Below are 20,192 nucleotides of genomic sequence, written 5' to 3'. Positions count from 1 at the left end.
ATCAATCATGACCGATTTGCGTTTCAGCCGATTATGTGAATTGTTGGCAACTTGGTGCACGCCCCTTCATTGATTTTCTAGGCATGGGAAGTCTCTAATCAACTCTACGGCGGATGCAGTATTTCGGGATTCAGTCAATCATGACGATTCGGGCTTCAGCCGATTATGTGAAGCACGTCAAGCCTTCAAATTAGCTGAATTAGAGCCTGAACCCTTTCCTGCGACGTGCGTGCGTGGGTGCGTGATAGAGAGCTCCAAATGGTGCACCATGAGTAGGGGGTGGGTACTGCTCTGAGCGCTCTCTTTAAAAGTACATGTATATGCCTCTATGAATGGCTTTCTTTAAAGTGCATGTTGGACATCCTTGGCATGGACTTACAATTCGAAAGTGGAAAAGGTAGATTCTAAAGCTATGGCTCATGCAAGATGTAATGTAGGTTGGTAGTTGGCTACAGTAGAGTGATTGGTACTCTTGGTCCTCTTATGAGAAACATTTTAAATAGGGGGGACAAAAACGAGAATGTCTAACTTTTAGTGTCAATGAAAAAGCTCTAGCAAGACATAATGTAGTTCGGTACTTGGCTACAATAGAGTGAATAGCAATGTCAAAAATAAACTTTTTTTAAAACCAATGAAAAAAAAGATGGCCTTCAAACTCAACCGGTTTTTATTAAAAAAAGTGTAGATTAGTCGGTTTTATAACTAAACTTTAAAAATTTGGACCCTTTACATTCAAGGCGAAGTAAAATTATAAACAGTTTTTCTCAAATTGACTCATGAAAATTACAATGAAGTATATTTTTTTGACACTAGTATACAATAAAGGATGGTTTTTTCTGACACTGGTGAGTAGTAACATTTTAAATATGGAGACAAATATTTTAAATAAGACAAAGATAATAATGTCTATCTTTAGTACCATTCAATAACCGTCCTTCAGTATAATTGCATCATCCTTCAGTATAATTTTCATGGGTCAAATTGAGAAAAATCGGTTATAATTTTAATATTTTAGCTATGCAAAACGGTTGTACTTCAAGGTCATTTAAAACATATGGAACTTCAAGGTCATCCCTTTTTATTTAAAAAAACTGGTCAAAAAAAGTTCATTTTTGAATGACATACCATTCGTTTCCTCCCATTGTTTTTAAAAGTGGTTGCTTGAGGATTGGAATTTTGAGAAATTGAAGGCATTTTCTATTTCGTCAATATTATATTTCAATACATTGTGAGGAGTTCAAGAGGAATGGGGATTCCACACAAATATGTCCTTGAAGCATGGGTTGGCGAGTGGTAATGAAAAGGATGGGCAAGGCATCGGACGACCCTCAATTATTGACAAAATCTCTCAAAAAATACGATTTTGTTACTTCTACTACTCCTAAGATATAGGATGATAGCTTTCATGTAGTTTGATTTTTTTTAAAAACAATAAAGAATATAATAGAAAATCCAAAACGGTCATGGAGGATTCCCTCTTTTTTATATGTTGCGCACCAAAAGGCCTCTAAGAGAGACATAGTCCTCGCATCCATGCCTCGAGGAAAGCATATGGGATTCTTTTTTTAAAAAACACACTATGACTATCAATGTTGCTAGAAAATATGACCTTAAATCCTCCTTTTTTAACATAAAATATTTATATTAAAAACTTAAGAGCCCCTATGTACAAGAGTTTTTTGTACGACTTCCTTTTCCCATGAGTCTCATTCCACATTTTCATTATTCAACAAGCCAAAAAGAAGAGTGCTCCCAAGAGACATGGGAACCCAAATGCATAACGTTGTAAGCGTAGACTCAGAAGTACAACCTTTTACAGTTTGTTCCTCCATACAGTCTCCTTTTACTCATACTTTCACCATAGGTCTCTTGCCCAAGGGATTCTCAATGAATGCTACAAAGTTATATGCCAATTGCTTCTCCTTCAAATACCATCTCTAGGTTTTTTGCCCAAACTTGGAAGGCCAAAGAGCAGCTCATTTAATCAATGTCTGAAGGGCCTAAACAACCTGAACAAAAGTGCAATCACTCATTTTATTAACATAATATATAGACCAGTATTTATACACACATCTATGCATCAAATCTATCACATATCTACTTCCCATAGAAGCTTCCATCTCTTCATCCAAGTGTTAGAGTTCCATCTGACCTTCCATATTTTATTATGGTACAGCACATTCATCTCAGTCCTGCACATCTCTTCATACAAGACCCTGGTAACCACCTTATCCAGATTAACTCCATTAAACCATGCCCAATCCTTGAGCCAGTAGGCCTCATCACAACTGAAGTAGATACCCAGAAGTGAAGGTCCTCTATAACAGTTTGTACCCAATAGGCAAAGCCCACATACATACCCTCTACAAAAAGAAAACATGGGCCTTCACAGGAATATCTACTTCCCATAGAATCTCCCATCTCTTCATCCAAGTGTTAGATTTCCATCTGACCTTCCAGGTTTTATTACCATCTCACATTCACCTCAGTCTTGCACATCTCTTTATATAAGATCCTAGTAACCACGTTATCCAGTTTAACTCCATTAAACCATGCCTAATCTTTCAGCCACCAGTAGGCCTCATCAATTGAAGTATATACCCAGCCCTTCTCCACTTCCACCAAAACATGATTTACCACCTATTTTGTAGCTCAATTTGGTGAAGCCTAAACTCTTCCTTTAACTCTCCTAACTCCTTCCACCCAACCTAAATCCAGTCCCAACAACAATCAGCCAACCTTGTGAATCTTCTAGTATTCAATTTCCTGGCTATCCTGACACCGAGATGGGCCAAAGGAGGAGTAAATTTGTGAGCCACCATAATCCAAGACTGAAGGGAGAGTTCCTTGTGGCTATGGTACAACCATCCCATTTCACCAAACCCAACACTTCCTTCCAATTAGCACATAAGCACTTGCAGAAGGGGGCACTTGTAATTTTCAAGGGGGCATAAGATAGAAGCTTGTCTTTCTAGTCCAGTCCCATCCACCTACCTTTGTATTACACATTGGAATCCTCAACAACCTCTTTTACTAGCCTAGTCCAAATCTCCTCTTATTGAAGACATTTAGGTAGACTCATACCTACCCTTACTTTGCCTCGCGCCTTTTAGGAAGCTCATTTTCTCCCAGGCTAACCAGGGTGAGGCTTTTCTATCATTTCCACCATTTTTCCAATAAAAATTTATTTACTAGGGCTACAATCATCTTCCAGTGGAATTTTGTGAAATCCAACACAGGATAAAGAAACATAATGTAAGCATTTAACACCACATTTGAGGCAGCCACATACCTATCACCACATGGGACCCTAATACCCTCCCATTTCTTCAACATTTTTAAAAATCTTTCAATTTCCCAATTATTCAGCTGTTTATTTGACACCCCTACTCCAAAAGGAACACCCAGGTGTCTAACAATCTTCCTCTTTCTTATTACATCACATCCCCATCTGTCCAAGTGAAAGTCATCTTCCTCAATCAAACTAATAATCTTAGATTCGTGAATGTTTCACTGAGAGCCTAAGGCCTCTACAAACTCTTGCACTATCTGGAATAAGGAAGTCTAAAATTATCATTATTAGCCTTCATAAATAGCAATGAATCATATGCGAATCATTGTATCACCAATTGATCCCCACCCCTCAATTTTAAACCCCCTTTTCACACGCAACTTCCAAAGCCAGAATCAAAGGATGGGAAGCAATAGCAAATAATAGAGGAGTGAAGGGGCATCCTTGCCTCACAAACCTTCCAATTTCAAACTCCCCAACTAATCTTCCATTTAACAACGTGGACTGTCCACCAGCTGTGAGAGTATATATGCGAGTAGCCATCCTGTTACCAAATCCTAGTCTTTCCATCACCTTGGCCACAAAGGACTAGTGGACCCTGTCACCTTTCTCCAGATCAAGCAAGTCATGCCATGAGATGTGCCCTATCAAGAGAAGCAACCAAAGATATGAATGGATGTTTCAATATATCCAGGCACATGGTATAGTGGCCACCATTAATGAGTTCCTTTAGGGGCAACAACATCTTGAGGAAGTCACTAACGCAACCTCAGCACCTAAACCAATGGGTCATGGCACTCAAAAGATCAGGTAGTGTATTCTACAATCTGCAAGATAATCAACATATATGCATCCTCACATAGGCTAGTAGGGCAAACATGCTTATTAACACACATAGAGTGTTTAAGCTTAGGAAAGCCAATATGATTAAATTCGTGGATATCCTCATCTTGTAATCTCAGTAGAGCGATGAGTAGCATGTCATGTCATGAACTCCGCAATAGACTTACTATAATACCCTTGAAGGATATGCGGTATAATGGGAAAATGTTGTAATACCTTACTGTGTACCATTATGCCTTATACATCACCTTTGTAGTGGGCCTCTCCACATATGGTACAATGTGTAGCATCACCATGGGCTTCTCAAAATAGAACACAATCATTTGAGAATGCATGTATGAATTTGCAATCCATAGATAATGCAGTCACAAAGGTCCTAGCTTAGCTCCTTGACTTTGGCATGTGGTTCCTTTAAGGAATAATCTTTTGTACTAGCCTACACATGCAGAACTAGGACTCAAGATGCGCAACTTAGGAATGAGACATTTCCAAAGGTTCACTGGCAAATGGTAACACATTAGACACTTTAAGTACACTTATTATCAGAGTTTGTCGCGTGACCCCCACATTACTCCAACCATATAAGGTTTATAGGTTGAGTATCTCCAGAGATGCTCAAATATGCACACCTATCATACAGTGGGCTATGTGCAACTTGCTTTAAGAAATCTTCCTCACCCTCCACCTCTCGTCTTGGACCGTCACGTATATGAGGCTCATGATCCTCAAAGATCTCATCAATCATATCTTTCATCTGGTTTTCCTCAACATTTACAATCTCAAGGAATGGACTTGGTGTGTAGCCCTCGTTTGGAGGCTCTCTTTCCAGTCATGGGGTGAAGCAAGATGTACCTCAAGTTGCTCGTAGTGAGTCCTAGCAACTCTCTTATTACACCCACTGGCCATTCTGTCATGTAGCATGGAATGAATGGCTCTTCAATGGAACTCCTCCTTGTTAAAATCATCTCCATTTTCCAAAGAATCTGATTCATCAGGCCATCCCATTCATTCACGTGTTGCAATGTGATTCGTCGAGCATGTGTGACTTTTTTCATGCACCTTGAAGAAAGGAAAAAATCCTCTCATTCAACCATTGGACCATGCTCCATCTTAGTGTTGGGTCTTACAAGTAGATGCATTTGTCTCACAAGCTTTCCATCCATGCCAAAAGAGATAGAGTTTACCAAAAAAACAAGATGGTGGAGGGATACCCCCTAGGGATGGTGAACGTAGAACCAGAGAGAATGTTAGAACAGGATCCTTCATTTATAATCCCGCATAATCCCTAATTGGGAAAAAAATCCAGACATGCACAAGCTCTATAATTGCATTCCTACACAAGCTCTTGAATTATTCTCTAGAAATGTCCTGGCATTCCGTTTTAACTTACACAGCCACATGCATAGCTAGTTGGCACGGATAGTTACATGGCCCGTAGCTTTCCCTTTAAAAAATCAACTCAAGATGCACCGCCAGGACATGAAGTTCCCCCAATTTCACCCTATTTCCTCCCTTCTTGCTTCTTGTTACTGCTCTAGGAAGGCCACTTCATCCCATCGTCCTCAAGGTACTCTGTTCCTTCTCAAGACCAAATCTTTAAGGTGCTATCCACTGTCTTCTCCTCAAGGTTCTCTGAGGGGTAAGATTTCCCTCTCCCTCATTCTCTCCTTCTCCTTCCTTCTCCTCAAGAAGAATTTCTCATCCTTCTCCTCCTCGAGGTGCTCTCACGGTGGCGGGTAAGGTTTCCCCTCTCCCTCTCTCTCCTTCTCTACTTCACACACACCTACACACATGCACACACCTACACACCTACACACACACACACACCCACAACATGTATCAATAGCAATAGGAATGGGCTTATCTCCATAACCTTGGCTGCATGCTTTAGGTCGCATCTTGTCTTTGTATATATGCAATTTGGGTGCCATTAACTTTGTATTCATGCATTGTCTTCTTCTTCTTCTTTGTGTAGCAAGCATTATTGGATCGTCTTAGACACACACATCATGGGATTCTATTGTCCCGTGTGTGTGAGCACTCCAAAAAGGTATGCTTTCCCACCACTATACTATCTCCTAATTTGCTTCACTCATAGATTGTGGTTAAAAAGAATGAACTTGTTTTTTTGTAATAAATTTATTAAGCATGATTCATAAGAGGATGTTAGGAATAAGATCTTATGCATTACACATGAGAGCTTAAGAAAAAGTTCTTAAAGATAATATTAGGGAGTTTGGAAATTACTATTTCCCACTTTGAAAATGTTCACAAATGGGGATCACAATGAACCCTATCAATCTTTTATCAAAACCCCTTATGTGACCTATCGTTAGAAATCTCTTGACGTGTAGGCTATAAATATACAATCTTTGATAAATATGGTTCAAGATGCTCTAATAATTAGATTCAAAAGCTCCACCATTTGGAATTCCCAAAGTATGGAAACTCCCTAATATGCTCTTCTTATGCATGACATTATAAGAGCTTATACTTAAGTGTGCATGTATTATGCCTAAGTGTGTATGCATAGTCTCTTATGCATAATGCATTTTATGTATGAGAGCAAATGCATAAGATCTTATGTATAATGTATAAAAGTGCATTTATATTCTTATGTAAAATGTATAATAGAACATGCACAAAAGACTCTATGCATAAATCATAAGAGAAGGGAGACCAAAAAAGATCTAGAAGATGAGGAAGAGCAATGCAAAGAACAATGAGAAGGATGACTTGCCTAGGCCTGGCCCCTTTACATTTTGTCAAATATATTTTGTACAGGTAATGATTTTTTGAACGTGAATAGTTTCATAAATACACGTGATTTTGTTTCAAGTGTCTTGTTTATTTTCAAGTATGTCTCTAATTTAGTTATGCTAAATGATTTTCAATGACTAGCCGAGACGAATATGCCTATGTTGGGCACTCCATTATGGAAATTTTGTTCATACTAGGACATGCACAAATAAAAAAACTAGAGAGATATCCTTGTAGGCTACATGGCTACTAGAGAGCTCTCCTTGTAGTCTGCATGGTGCATCATCAAGGAGAGCTCTTTGTTTTTTATTGCACGTGCAAGCACGACCACAAGTGTGGCCATGTGTGCAGCCATACACACATCCATATGCAGGATCATTTGTTCCACGTGCATCCAGGCTCATGGTTGTGGGCACCAGGCAGAGCATCTGGCCATGTAACTGGCCTCGCATGTCAACTCTCAAATCTCTCTTTTTCAGGCACAATTGTGCTTATGGCCATAGTTGTTATCCCTTGTTGTGCCAGAGAGAAGAATGTAGCTATGTAAAATAGAAAATTATAATTAAAAATATACATTAATGAACAATGAGATTATATAGTAGCTTGTACATAATAACAATAAAAAAGTAATTCTATAGATAAATGAGTATTTAAAAATAAAAATATATACATGATGTATGTATGTATGTATGTATGAATAAATAAATTGTGTGAATGTCTTTAATAAATAAGTACAAATTAAAATATGTTTTATATATGTATATTAAATCAAAAATGTTTAAATATGAATGTGTGTGTGTGTGCACGCACGCATGTGCATGCATGCGTACGTGATATATATATATATATATATACGTGGTGCCAAATTAAGAAGCCTATCAAGATGCATTAAAGGCAGCCAGCCTATCAAGATGCCCCAAATAAAAAAGAGAATTAAGGCTAAGTAACTTGCAAAATTTCTTTAATGCAAAAACACAAAAAACTTGTAAAATCCTCCTCTAATTTTAGTTTTTATCCCGATTTCATCATGTGAGCAGTGGAAATTAGGGTAAAACTATGCTACAAAGATATTTCTAAGATCTATTTAACTAGATTCTTTCCATTATATACTCATTTGATTGTTGTTTCATTTTAAAAATAAAAAAATATAGAAAACCAAAAACTACAAAAAAATAATTTGATTTATCAAAATTCAAGAAGAACTAACATATTTTATAATGAGAAACACAATTTTAACACCAATTTGTAATGAGAAACACAACAAATCAGAAAAATTAACACCTTTCATAGATTTTCTTTCTTCTATTTTTTCCATTCTTGAAAAAAAATAGAAAACATAAACATAACAAAAATTAACCACACACACACACATTATTTACAAATGCAATACAATGGCTATACGATGGGCTATTCCTCCCTAGCATAGTGGCGCCACTAATGGAGTGCTCTTACACCATGGGAAAGGTGTAAGGAAAAACCAAATGTCATGGGGGATTTGCCTAAGCGCACTTGGTAAGGGTAGCTCATACTCCATCCCTTTAATTTATTCTAGCTAATTTATTCGACCTTTATTGGTAATCCATCTAGTCCATTGGGATTGTGTTGCTTCAAGACATCTTATTAAACCATCATCATTGCTTGGCTGCTCCACATGCATCACCTGTGGTACTAATTTTACTTATCATAGGTTTAGACATTACAAACATCAATCATAATATTAACCTTAATATCCAAGGGTAAGGATAACTCATATTCCATCCCTTTAAACTATTCTAAATAATTCATTAGACCTTGATTGGTAAGTCGTCTAGTCCATTAGGATTGTGCTACTTCAAGACTCCTTATTAGACCATCATCATTGATTTGCCGCTCCACATGCATCACATGTGCTACTAATTTTACTTATCACAATATTGTAAACAACTTAGGTATGATTCCTTCAAACCATGGGGAGAGCAAAAGGATAGAGATTTCATGTATATGGTGCAATGCATGCATGAGCAGTTTCCAAACCCACCACACAAACATTTTTTCAATGACTGAGCAAGGAATCACATAATAAAGTTCCTCAATAATAAGAGGTCTTGCGAAAGGAGGTGCGGAAAAGATAGTTCACAAGTTCATGCCAATTAAACCATTAAGGAGCAGAAGAAGGAAACGAAAGAAGACAAGGAGGGTACTTAACACCCTCAACAACAAAAGGTGGCGATGGTGCAACAAAGTATGCATCCAAAGGAAAGGCACGCTGGCTCACACAATTTATAAGTATTCTCTTTTTGCCATTTTTCACTAATTTTAGTTCATTTATCATTGTGATTTCATATCTCATGCTTGTTGTAATTTGTTGTAAAAAATGGTAGTAGGTCGCCTCCCAATGGCTCAGGAGAATAAGTACCACAAGCATCACAACAAAGTCAAAACTTGGGAGTAGCGCAAACACAAGGGAGTAGTCAACGAGCTTAGTAAAGCATCTTGGTGAGTATTTGAGCATGAATTTTAATTATCACCCAATTTGTTTGTCTTGTAGCTAACTTTTTTGCATTGTATCACTATTTCACATTGGAGACCGATGCTGAAAGTGACGGGGATGATGAAGGTGGTGATGCATGTGGTGAAGATGTGGAAAAATATAAAGATAAAGACAAAGATGATACGTGTTTTAGATGTCTTCACCTTTAATATTTTTTTGACATGAACCCTTAATATAATTTGTAACTATGTAAGTAATTTATAATATAATTCATGATATTTTATTGCAATTATTTTAAATGTTTTAAGTGATACAGTGTTTTAAAAAAATGTGATTTAGCAGTGTTTAAATAATGTATTTTAAAAAAAATTGATTTGGTAGTGTTTAAATAATGTAATTTTAAAAAACAATGGGGACAAAATGGGGGAGAGATATGGGCCACATGTCATGTCCCCACATCTCTCTCCCATTATGTCCTCATTTTTGTTTTTTCAAACAATCCATGGCTATAGCCGCATGCGGTATACATGCTGCTATATACAAGGTTATATGTGTGATTGTAGCCGCGTGCTTATAGCCGCATGTGTATAGCCATGTTGATAGCCACATAAAGGTTTTTTTCCAAAAATAGATTCTTTTAAATTTTTATAACTCTAGACATGGATGTGCACTTCATTTTTTGTAGTGTATGTGCCCTTTATCTCCCTCTCCTATGCATATAAGAGTTTCATATGAAAGCTTCATCTCCATCTTTCTCTCCATGAATACAAGCTTTCCATCTTCCTCTCCGATGTATACAAGCTTTAAATGAAGCTTCCTCTCCATCTCCATCTCCTATGCATACAAGATTTCCATGAGAGCTTTACATCCATCTCCATATGCCTCTCCTATGCAAACTAGCTTTCCATGAAATCTTCTCTTTCCGTTCTCTTATAAGTTATTTTTCTCTCTCTTGAAGTTCAACCCTAATCCTAGCTTGTACATAGAAACCCTGATAGAGAGCTTTGATAGAAAGCTCTCCATTAGGGTTTCTAGAAGCTAGGGTTAGGGTTAGAGAGACTTCTCCACTTCTCATGTAATAAAATTTTATTTACTACTAATTTAATGTTTATACTCATTTTTTTAATTTTTTTCATCTTAGTTTGATTTTGTAGGTTTTTCCTTCTACATCTTCAACTGAAGACTTACAAGCCTCATAAGGTAAGAGATCTCTCTCTTTTATCTTGTGTTTTTTTTACTTTTAAGATTTTTATATGTTTTAGGATGTTTTAGGTCTTATGCATGGGAAAGGATTAGCCTCATGCATGAGGCTCATGTATTAACCTAATGCATGAAGCTTAAGCTTATGCATTAGCCTCATGCATGAGGCTCATGGATTAGCTTAAGCCTCATGCATTAGACTAAGCTACATGCACAATCTCATGCTTAGCCTCATGCATTAGGCTCATACATAATGCATAAGCCTAATGCATATGGCTCATGCACAATGAATGAGACATATAATGCATAAGTCACATGGATTAGGCTCATGATCCTAATGCATATGGCTCATGAATAATGCATGAGGCATATAATGCTTACGCTATGCATTACGCATGAGACTCATGCATGCATGAGACTTATATATAATGCATGAAGCTAATACATGAGGCTTATACAAGCATAAGCCTCATTCATACATGAGCCTAATGCATGATATGCCTCATGCATGATATGCCTCATGCATTATACATGAAGGCTAATGCATATGGCCTCATGCATTAGCCTGATACATGAGGATAATGTATAAGCCTTATGCTTAGGCTAATGTATACATATGAGACTCATGCATCATGCATTAGGTTAATGCATATATAACCCTTATGCTTAGGCTAATGCATGCATAGAAGCTCAGGCACAAGCCTCTATGCAAAGAAGCTTATGCATAAAAGGCTTCTATTCATAGGCATGCATAAAGGCTATGCATAACCTTTATGCATAGAAGCTCGTGCCTTCCTCTCATGCATAAGCCTCATGTTTCATGCATGCATGAGTCTCATGCCTAATGCATGAGGCTTATGCATTATGCATGAGCCTAATGCATATAGCCTTGTGCATTAGCCTAATTCATATTATGCATGAGCCTGATGCTTCTCTACACCATGAACATAAAACACCATATTAGATAATTTGGGAAAAATCCCATTCCCATTTGAAAAATGGGATCATGGTGAGCCTATCCAAGCTTTTGTTAAAACCCCATCATGTGACATATCATTAGAAAGATCTTGAAGAGTAGGATCTAAATCTATAGCCTTCGACAAATTTGGAGTTAATATGCTCAAGATATGGCCAAAACTATGTTGAAAAGGTAATTCCCAAAGTATGAGATTTTTCCCAAATTATCTAATATTGTCTTATAACCTCTCAAGCAATTCAGAGTAGGTTGTTTTGGCTTCTAATATGTAAGAACATATTACAACATAGGGCTGCATTGGTGGTTTTCCTCTAAATAAACATCACAAACTATGTGTACATGGCATTATAATTAGGAGTTTGGCTTGCTAATTGGGTTGGCCCTATTTGCTATGTTTAGTACTATGACTTGTTGTATATTTAGAGCACATACATATTTATGAAATCTACAAGATGTTAGCTCATCATAAATTTATTGTAGCTGGGATGCCTAAATATCTTCATATACTCTAATTGAGAGGGGCAACTCTCCCCTTGTACTATTAGATCTGGATATATTTAGATCCACCTCATATGATGTCAGCTACTATTAAACATGATGACTCAAAAAATATCTATAAAACATTAAAAAAGATCTTGATAAATGTTTGTTCTTTTGGGTAATTATATAACAACTTAATCTACCAGAGGTCATAGTTACCTATAATTTTATAATCATTTTATTAAGAATAATAAACAAAGCTAAAAACAAGTCCATAGAGATTTCATTTAACCTATTAGCACATTTTAAAACAAGGTCAGTCGCCCCAACACCCGCCGCGGGGGAGGGGGGGGGGCGACTATGTAAACACTACCTATAGCACATGCATTCAAGGGGTATTTAAAAATATCCCTTATTGTTGAATTTTTGTGTATTAAATTTACCCCTTATGTATGGATTTAAAAATACCCTTATTGTTGAATTTTTGTGTATTAAATATACCTCTTATGTATGGATTTTGGTAATAAAACTAACACTTATGTATGGAAATTTTGGGTACAACAAAGTATTACCAATGCTTTGTTGAAATGTTCTCTGAGAAGATGTATCCTATAAATCTGTTGACAAAGAAGAATGTTTCTTTCCAATGGGAGCCCGATCAAATTCAATCTTTTTGTTTGCTCAAGGAATGCATGAGTGAAAGTCCAATTATGCAGCCTCCTAGGTGGGGGAGGACTTTTATGTGAACCCAAGTGTCTCATCACATTCAGTGGATGCTATACTCTTGCAAAAGGGAGAGCAAGGGCGTATGCAACCAGTGTTTATGCAAGCCGACAACTCACTGATGCCGAGGACAGGTATGGTGAAATGGAGAAAGGTGGTTTGTCTCTTGTTTTTGCAGTAAAGAAGTTCAGGTCATACTTGTTAACTCGCCCATTTTTCTTCCTCGCATCTCAACCTTCTTTACAATTCTTGGTCCGCAAATCCATTCCTGCAAGAGGGAAGTTTGCAAAATGGATTTGTGAGCTTCAAGAATTCTTTTTCACGTTTACTACAGAAAACACCACTAGGGCCTCTCTTGCAAATTTGCTTACAAGAGGAAGGAAGAGGAAGAAGGAACAGGAACAAAGGAAGAAGTATATGAAGACTTGGAGACACCACCAACTGCTATCACTATGCATTTTGATGGAGCCTTTAGCCCTTCCAGGCAATGTGGGGCTGGGGAGATGGTTTTATTTGATCGAGAAGGAAAAGAGGTAAGGACCAAGGGTAGGGAATTTCCAAACAACTTGGCTATATCAAATAATGTGGCTGAGTACAATGCATTAATTTGGGGATTAGAAGATTGCATAAAAGATGGAATTAAAGAGGTAGAGGTTAAAGGGGATTCACAATTGGTCATCTGATAAATGAAAGGAGAATATAAGGCAAGAGTCCTAATCTTCAAGAGTTGTATAAAAGTACAATGGAGTTAAAAGAAGCTTTTGAGTTTTGTAAATTTGTGCATGTTAACAGGAAGGATAATCAAAAGGCTGATGAATTGGCTACTAAAACTTTGGCTTCTTTTAAAGTAGCTATTCTTGCATTAATGGATACAGGTTGGCCTGAGCTCCAAGATTTTCAACACTATTTAGATACAGGATACTTACCTCCTAGATTGAATCCTCAAACAGAAGCAAAGGCTTACAAGAAAAGCTAATCCTTAAACAATTCTAGGGGGGATGTTCTTTACAATAAAGTTAAGGATAAGGCTCTTAAAAGGGTAGTGAGTCTGGAAGAATCTAAAAGGATTATGGAATTATGTCATGAATGTTCAGGCTACTTTGCCTCAGCCAGCACAACTCGAGGGATCCTTAACACAGGTTATTATTGGCCTTGACTCAGCAAAGATGTCTATGAGTGGTGCAGAAGTTGTGAAGTATGCCAGGCATATGGGCATAAGCAATTGGTTCCTAGACCCTTAAACCCTATTCCACCATATGGTCCATTTGAAAGGTGGGGATTAGATTTTTTGGGCCCACTTCCTCGTTCCTCACATGGGAAGTATTACATATTGGTGGCCATAGATTATGCAACAAGGTGGGTAGAAGCAAAGGCCATGGTCAATAATAAAGCAGTGGTTGTGGCATCCTTTCTCAGGGAAAACATATGTGCCCGATTTGGGTGTCCATTAGAAATCCTTACGGACGGGGGGAGGTCTTTCAAGAATAACTTGATTGAAGCTTTGGTCCAGAAATTAAAAATAAAGCATGCTATGTTAACTCCCTCTTATCCCCAATGTAATGGTTTAGTAGAAAAAACTAATGGACTGCTTTATGGATCTTTGTCTAAGCGTTGGATACTATGAAGAGAAAGTGGGATGTGCATTTGCCAGAGGTCCTATGGGCCTAATAAGACAATTCCCAAACTCTCTCTCGGTTTCACACCTTTTCAGTTAGTTTATGGAATGGAGGCTATTTTTCCAATAGAATTGGAAATCACAAGCCTTCGCACATCTTTTGCACGCTTGAATAATGAAGAAGAAACACATGCCCAACTTCCTAGAGAGGGTTCCTCAATCCTGAGAGTTCTAAAAGAATCCTCTGCCTTCCCATCTAGGGTTAGGCTGAAAGGATTGGTTCTAGAAATCTCGTTCAAGGGCCTCTCAAAACTTGATTAAACACTTCCACGTGTCACTAGGATCTCCTTCTTTGTTAACCTTGTGGGTTAGCTTTGCTATCTGGCAGCCTTCCCTAAATTTCCTCAACCACTATCTCTATAACATTTGGTGTGATACTGTTTGCTATCGCTCTTCTTAAGGCTTGACCAACGTCCAAAGGCAACTAGATCTATTGGTAGAGTTAGTGCTATCATTATTGGTATTGATGCAGATAGGTACATGTATAATACATGGCATATAAGGTGCTGCATGCGGATGCAACCCTCTAAATCCTAGGGGGACTACAACTGGTGCATGTGGTGCATATCTAGATGGTGTCTTGATGATAACAGTTGGCTGCCTCGGAGCATTTCTTGGAGTAATGGGTCCAATATCTCAAGATGGTATCCCTCACACTCTTGCCATTAGATAAGGAAAATGTGCACTAGAGTGAGATGTAGGGGGATGTGAAGAGGATGCTTCTCCCATAGCACCCATAGTTGGAATGGTTGTGCAAGCTATGTCTACAGCAAGAAAGGCATGCGCAATGGTACTAGGCATGCGCAATGGTACTAGGCATGGGGTGTGGCATTGAGTGAGATGTAGTTGTTACCGTAGAGTGACTACAGGCCTATAGCTTTGTCTCAATGGTGCGTTGTTGGTCAAAGGTGTGGTGGTGTTTGCCATGCTACTAATCATTGGAGAAAGGAATGTCCTAGCTAGGTCTCAAGCATTAACAGCTCTTGATTCAGGGAATGCAAAACTTGTGCTAGCAAGGTCTCAATGTGGAATAGTAGATGTAGTCGGATGGAACTACGAAAGTAAGATCAATTGGGCTCACTGGCAGTGTAACAATGTCACTGATAGTAGCCAATCTTGCCTTTGATGTCCCAACCTGCACAGCAGCAACAACAAAGGTGCCTTAGGGCCTGTACCATGAACCCTTTTTTTGGAATCTCGGATTCTCCACTATATCCTCTAAATGTAATCATAAATTAATTCCAGATAGTCTTCATCCTGGTGGCATGAGGAACCGACTGAACGATATCCTCCCAGCTTACCCTGTAGATTAAGCTATTGCCCAAATCCGTAAGAGTTTCCTATGTGGCATTATACTCCTAGTCTTCAATTAGAAGATGTTGATCCAAGATTTGAATGTTAATTGACTTCTTGAAAGTTTATGCAACATTACCACTAGCCTCTCAACTATTTGGAACCACCTAGATATTCTCTACTGGACCCATTTTAGCATCTTGGGCTTCTAATCTTTGGTGACCTCTATGCAAGGTCTCTTGCTCTATACCTCTAGCAGCCTATATGTGGGTCTTTGCTTTGGATATACTTATTTTAGGGTTCTTCCATTAGTTATAAGTTTTTGAATATGTGGGGGATCAATAGTTATAGTGGCTATTGGTGGAGTGAGGTCTGTATGGCTAGGAATATCCACATTGATGCTCCAATGAGGTCTCATGAGGGGTTGCGCGAGAGTTCACCCTCAACTTGTACATTCATTGGATGAGTTCTGTCATCAATAGGGTTCAAGCAAGTAGCCAAAGTAGAGACCTTGAGGTAACTAGCCATGTCCTTGAACAGACTAGGGGTAGGTCTGGCAGACTCAACTCAGGTGGAGAGTTCTCTCCCTAAGTCTTGACATCCCTCTATTACCTTGTAATCCTGATGAGGAGTTACTTGCAACAATCCTGGGTCCTTGCACTATGCTAAATTGGGTTCTAGTTAGAAGGCACAGAGACGAGTGTGGTTGGTAACTCCGTAGATCTATGGACCCACTTTCCTCTAAATTGGCCTCTAAAACCTACCTAGATTGTAGGTGCATGTGAGTATTTTGAAAGGCCTACAGATACCCCGAAAAAGTTTGAGAAATTTTGAGTTTTTTTTGGAAAGTTTTGTGGATTCTCTGAAGGTTTTCCAAAATGAACGTGTGGTGTTTCTTAACCCATCTGGCATAAAAAGTAATTTACTTTTTTTGGGTTATTCAAACACTATAGGCGCTAGCTCTCATATCGATTTTTGGTTTCACTAAAAAGGGGTATTTTCAGAATCTTTGACTGATAGGTTTGCTTAAAAACCTGTGCACATTGAATGCGGCCATCCCATCCTAAATTATCCAAAATTGGTTAATGTTAGGATTCAAATTTTTGTTACTAGTGACTTAAAAGGTTGTATGCATTAAAGGTAGCCAGCCTATCAAGATGCATTAAAGGCAGCCAGCCTATCAAGATGCCCCAAATAAAAAAGAGAATTAAGGCTAAGTAACTTGCAAAATTTCTTTAATGCAAAAACACAAAAAACTTGTAAAATCCTCCTCTAATTTTAGTTTTTATCCCGATTTCATCATGTGAGCAGCGGAAATTAGGGTAAAACTATGCTACAAAGATATTTCTAAGATCTATTTAACTAGATTCTTTCCATTATATACTCATTTGATTGTTTTTTCATTTTATTTCTAAGATCTATTTAACTAGATTCTTTCCATTATATACTCATTTGATTGTTTTTTCATTTTAAAAATAAAAAGATATAGAAAACCAAAAACTACAAAAAAATAATTTGATTTATCAAAATTCAAGAAGAACTAACATATTTTATAATGAGAAACACAATTTTAACACCAATTTGTAATGAGAAACACAACAAATCAGAAAAATTAACACCTTTCATAGATTTTCTTTCTTCTATTTTTTCCATTCTTGAAAAAAAATAGAAAACATAAACATAACAAAAATTAACCACACACACACACATTATTTACAAATGCAATACAATGGCTATACGATGGGCTATTCCTCCCTAGCATAGTGGCGCCACTAATGGAGCGCTCTTACACCATGGGAAAGGTGTAAGGAAAAACCAAATGTCATGGGGGATTTGCCTAAGCGCACTTGGGAGCACAAGCAGTTCAACTGAGAAGCCAATTTACCATGGCCTAATCCGCAAAATGCAAACATGGGTGTGTCACTCATCTTATTGAATGTTGGTCCACTAGGATTCTCATGGCTACCATTGGTGCAAGAGCACCCGTGAGTTCCACTCCACCGTTCGCTGCACGACATTCCAATGGAAGCTCGACCCTCCTGTCACTCAATCTCTCTCTCACATATACACTCACACATATACAATGAGCATATAACAGGTCTAATTGGATTAGGTAAGAGATTAGGCAAGAAGCAAGAGAATTGAGAAGAAGAGCTCTCTATTAGCTACATAAGAAAATGAATGGTAAGAAGTACAAATTGACCCTTATCTTGGTCCCAAGCATTCACACCTTGGCTGGACAAACTTAAAATATAGGTCTGTGGCTATCCAAGGCTACCTAGCCTTGTGTAAACACTTAATCTAAGCATGAAGTCTCAATAATTATTCCCGTGACACACCTTTCATAGACAAGTGATGATTACACATGTAAAATATACAATATTAGCATTTCTAATGTCAATGACCAAATCAAGTGATGGTTGCCAATGGATGGCATCGACATTGGAGAGGTCTCCAATGAGGGTTAACATCGACACTGGAGAGGTCTCCAATGAGGGTTAACATCTGTGTCCTATAAAATTAACCAAATATAACTATTATTCTTCTTGACCATATCTTGATTTTTGCTAGATGATCAATAAAATCATTTCTTCTTGACCATATCTTGATTTTTGCTAGATGATCAATAAAATCAAAATGATGGGCTGATTTTTCCTACCAATGTGTTGTACCTATTATTCTCTAGTTTGTAATTAAAGACTTGACAATTACACCATTTCACTCAAAACACAACACTACTTCTTGACACATCTTCATGACAACATATATCAACTAATCAACAAAGCCTAGATGAGAAGCTAACTTGCAGCATGCCTACAATGAAACTTTTATGCAAAAAGACACCTTACACTTACATGCATCATCTTATGACAAAATGGTCTATTCATAATAGCAATCAACAAAAGAGACACTGTACAGAAACTCCAACGAGTGCTTGAATAAAAGGGAAGGGGATAACATATAGTAAAAAAGACAGAAATAGCATAAGAAATCATCACATAGAGCAAGCACCGAGTAAAGTAAAAGTGCATAGTAGAGCTCGGAAAGAGAAAATTCTCAAAGAACAGAAACGACCGTTCACAGTTCTCATTTCATAGAACTTCATGAAAACCTTGCTGATGCTTTGTGTCCTTTGACACTCACAGACCTTCAAATACTTCAGATCCTACAATATTCAACACTACAGTATCTTACCCCAATTAAGCTGACCTTCAACTATCCTCTGAATCTCTGCTGATACAGTTTGACACCTTAACCTTCTCAACTTAAATCAGCCGATCCTTGAAATTTTTTTTAAAGGTTAGATATGACTCCAAACAACCTTGATACTCAACCTTATCTCCTCAGCTGACCTTCTCTGATAACCTCTTGACCTAAACTAACTGATAACCATAGCTCACTCTTAGCTAACCACACAACTGACTCTCAGAGCTGACCACTACTTGACTATAATCTAAACTGACTGATAACCATAGCTCACTCTTAGCTAACCACAACTGACTCTCAGCTCACCACTACTTGACTATAATCTAATTCACCTAACTGCTCTACTGACCTCTATCAGACTATTGTCCTCTAAATCCTCAAATTTCCCTCAAGAACCAACAATCTTCAATCCCCAAATATTTAGCTTTAGGACCCTACTAAATATGTCGGTTATCCTCTACTAACTCTTATTTGACTCAGGTCTCACTAAATTTATTTAGCTCATTCAATTGATTCAAATCTCCTTACCTATGTGTTGTCTTACACTCATAGACCTTCAAACACTTCAGATCCTACAAATATTAAACACTATAGTCTCTTACCTCACTTTAGCTGACCTTCAGCTATCCTTTGAATCTTTGCTGATATAAAACTATAATACTATAGCAATTGGTGCTTGCGTGGTCCACTCACCAATATGTAAGATAGCACCTGCGTTCACAATAGAAGGGGTTTTTTCTCGGATGGAATTATGGAAATATTTACAAACATAAGGGGTTTTTTAATTGAAAAAGTGAAATTTTCCATACATAAGGGTTAGTTTTATTACCAAAATCCATACATAAGGGGTATTAATACACAAAAAATTAACAATAAGGGTATTTTTAAATACTCCTTGAACACACGTGCTATAGGTAGTGTTTACATAGTTGACCCCCTCGGGTGTTGGGGCTACTGACCTTGTTTTAAAATGTGCTAATAGGTTAAATAAATTCTCTATGGACTTGTTTTCAACTATGTTTACTATTCTTAAAAAATTAGGCTAACTGTTAGAGTAAATGAGCAGAGTTTCCATATGATGGTTGGTCTTAAAATAACTAATGTTGAAAGCATTCTGATGCTTCTCTACACCATGAACATAACCTCTCAAGCGATTCAGACTGGGTTTTTTTGGGTTCTAATATGTAGGAACATTGGGTAATTACTGTATAGGGCTGCGTTGGTGCTTTTTCTCTAAATAAACATCATAAGCTATGTGTGCATGGCATTATAA

Source organism: Cibotium barometz, chromosome 30, assembly GCF_041138505.1.
Source record: "Cibotium barometz isolate CiBa-2024 chromosome 30, ASM4113850v1, whole genome shotgun sequence".
Taxonomy (NCBI): Eukaryota; Viridiplantae; Streptophyta; class Polypodiopsida; order Cyatheales; family Cibotiaceae; genus Cibotium; species Cibotium barometz.
This window is presented reverse-complemented; position numbering follows the sequence as displayed.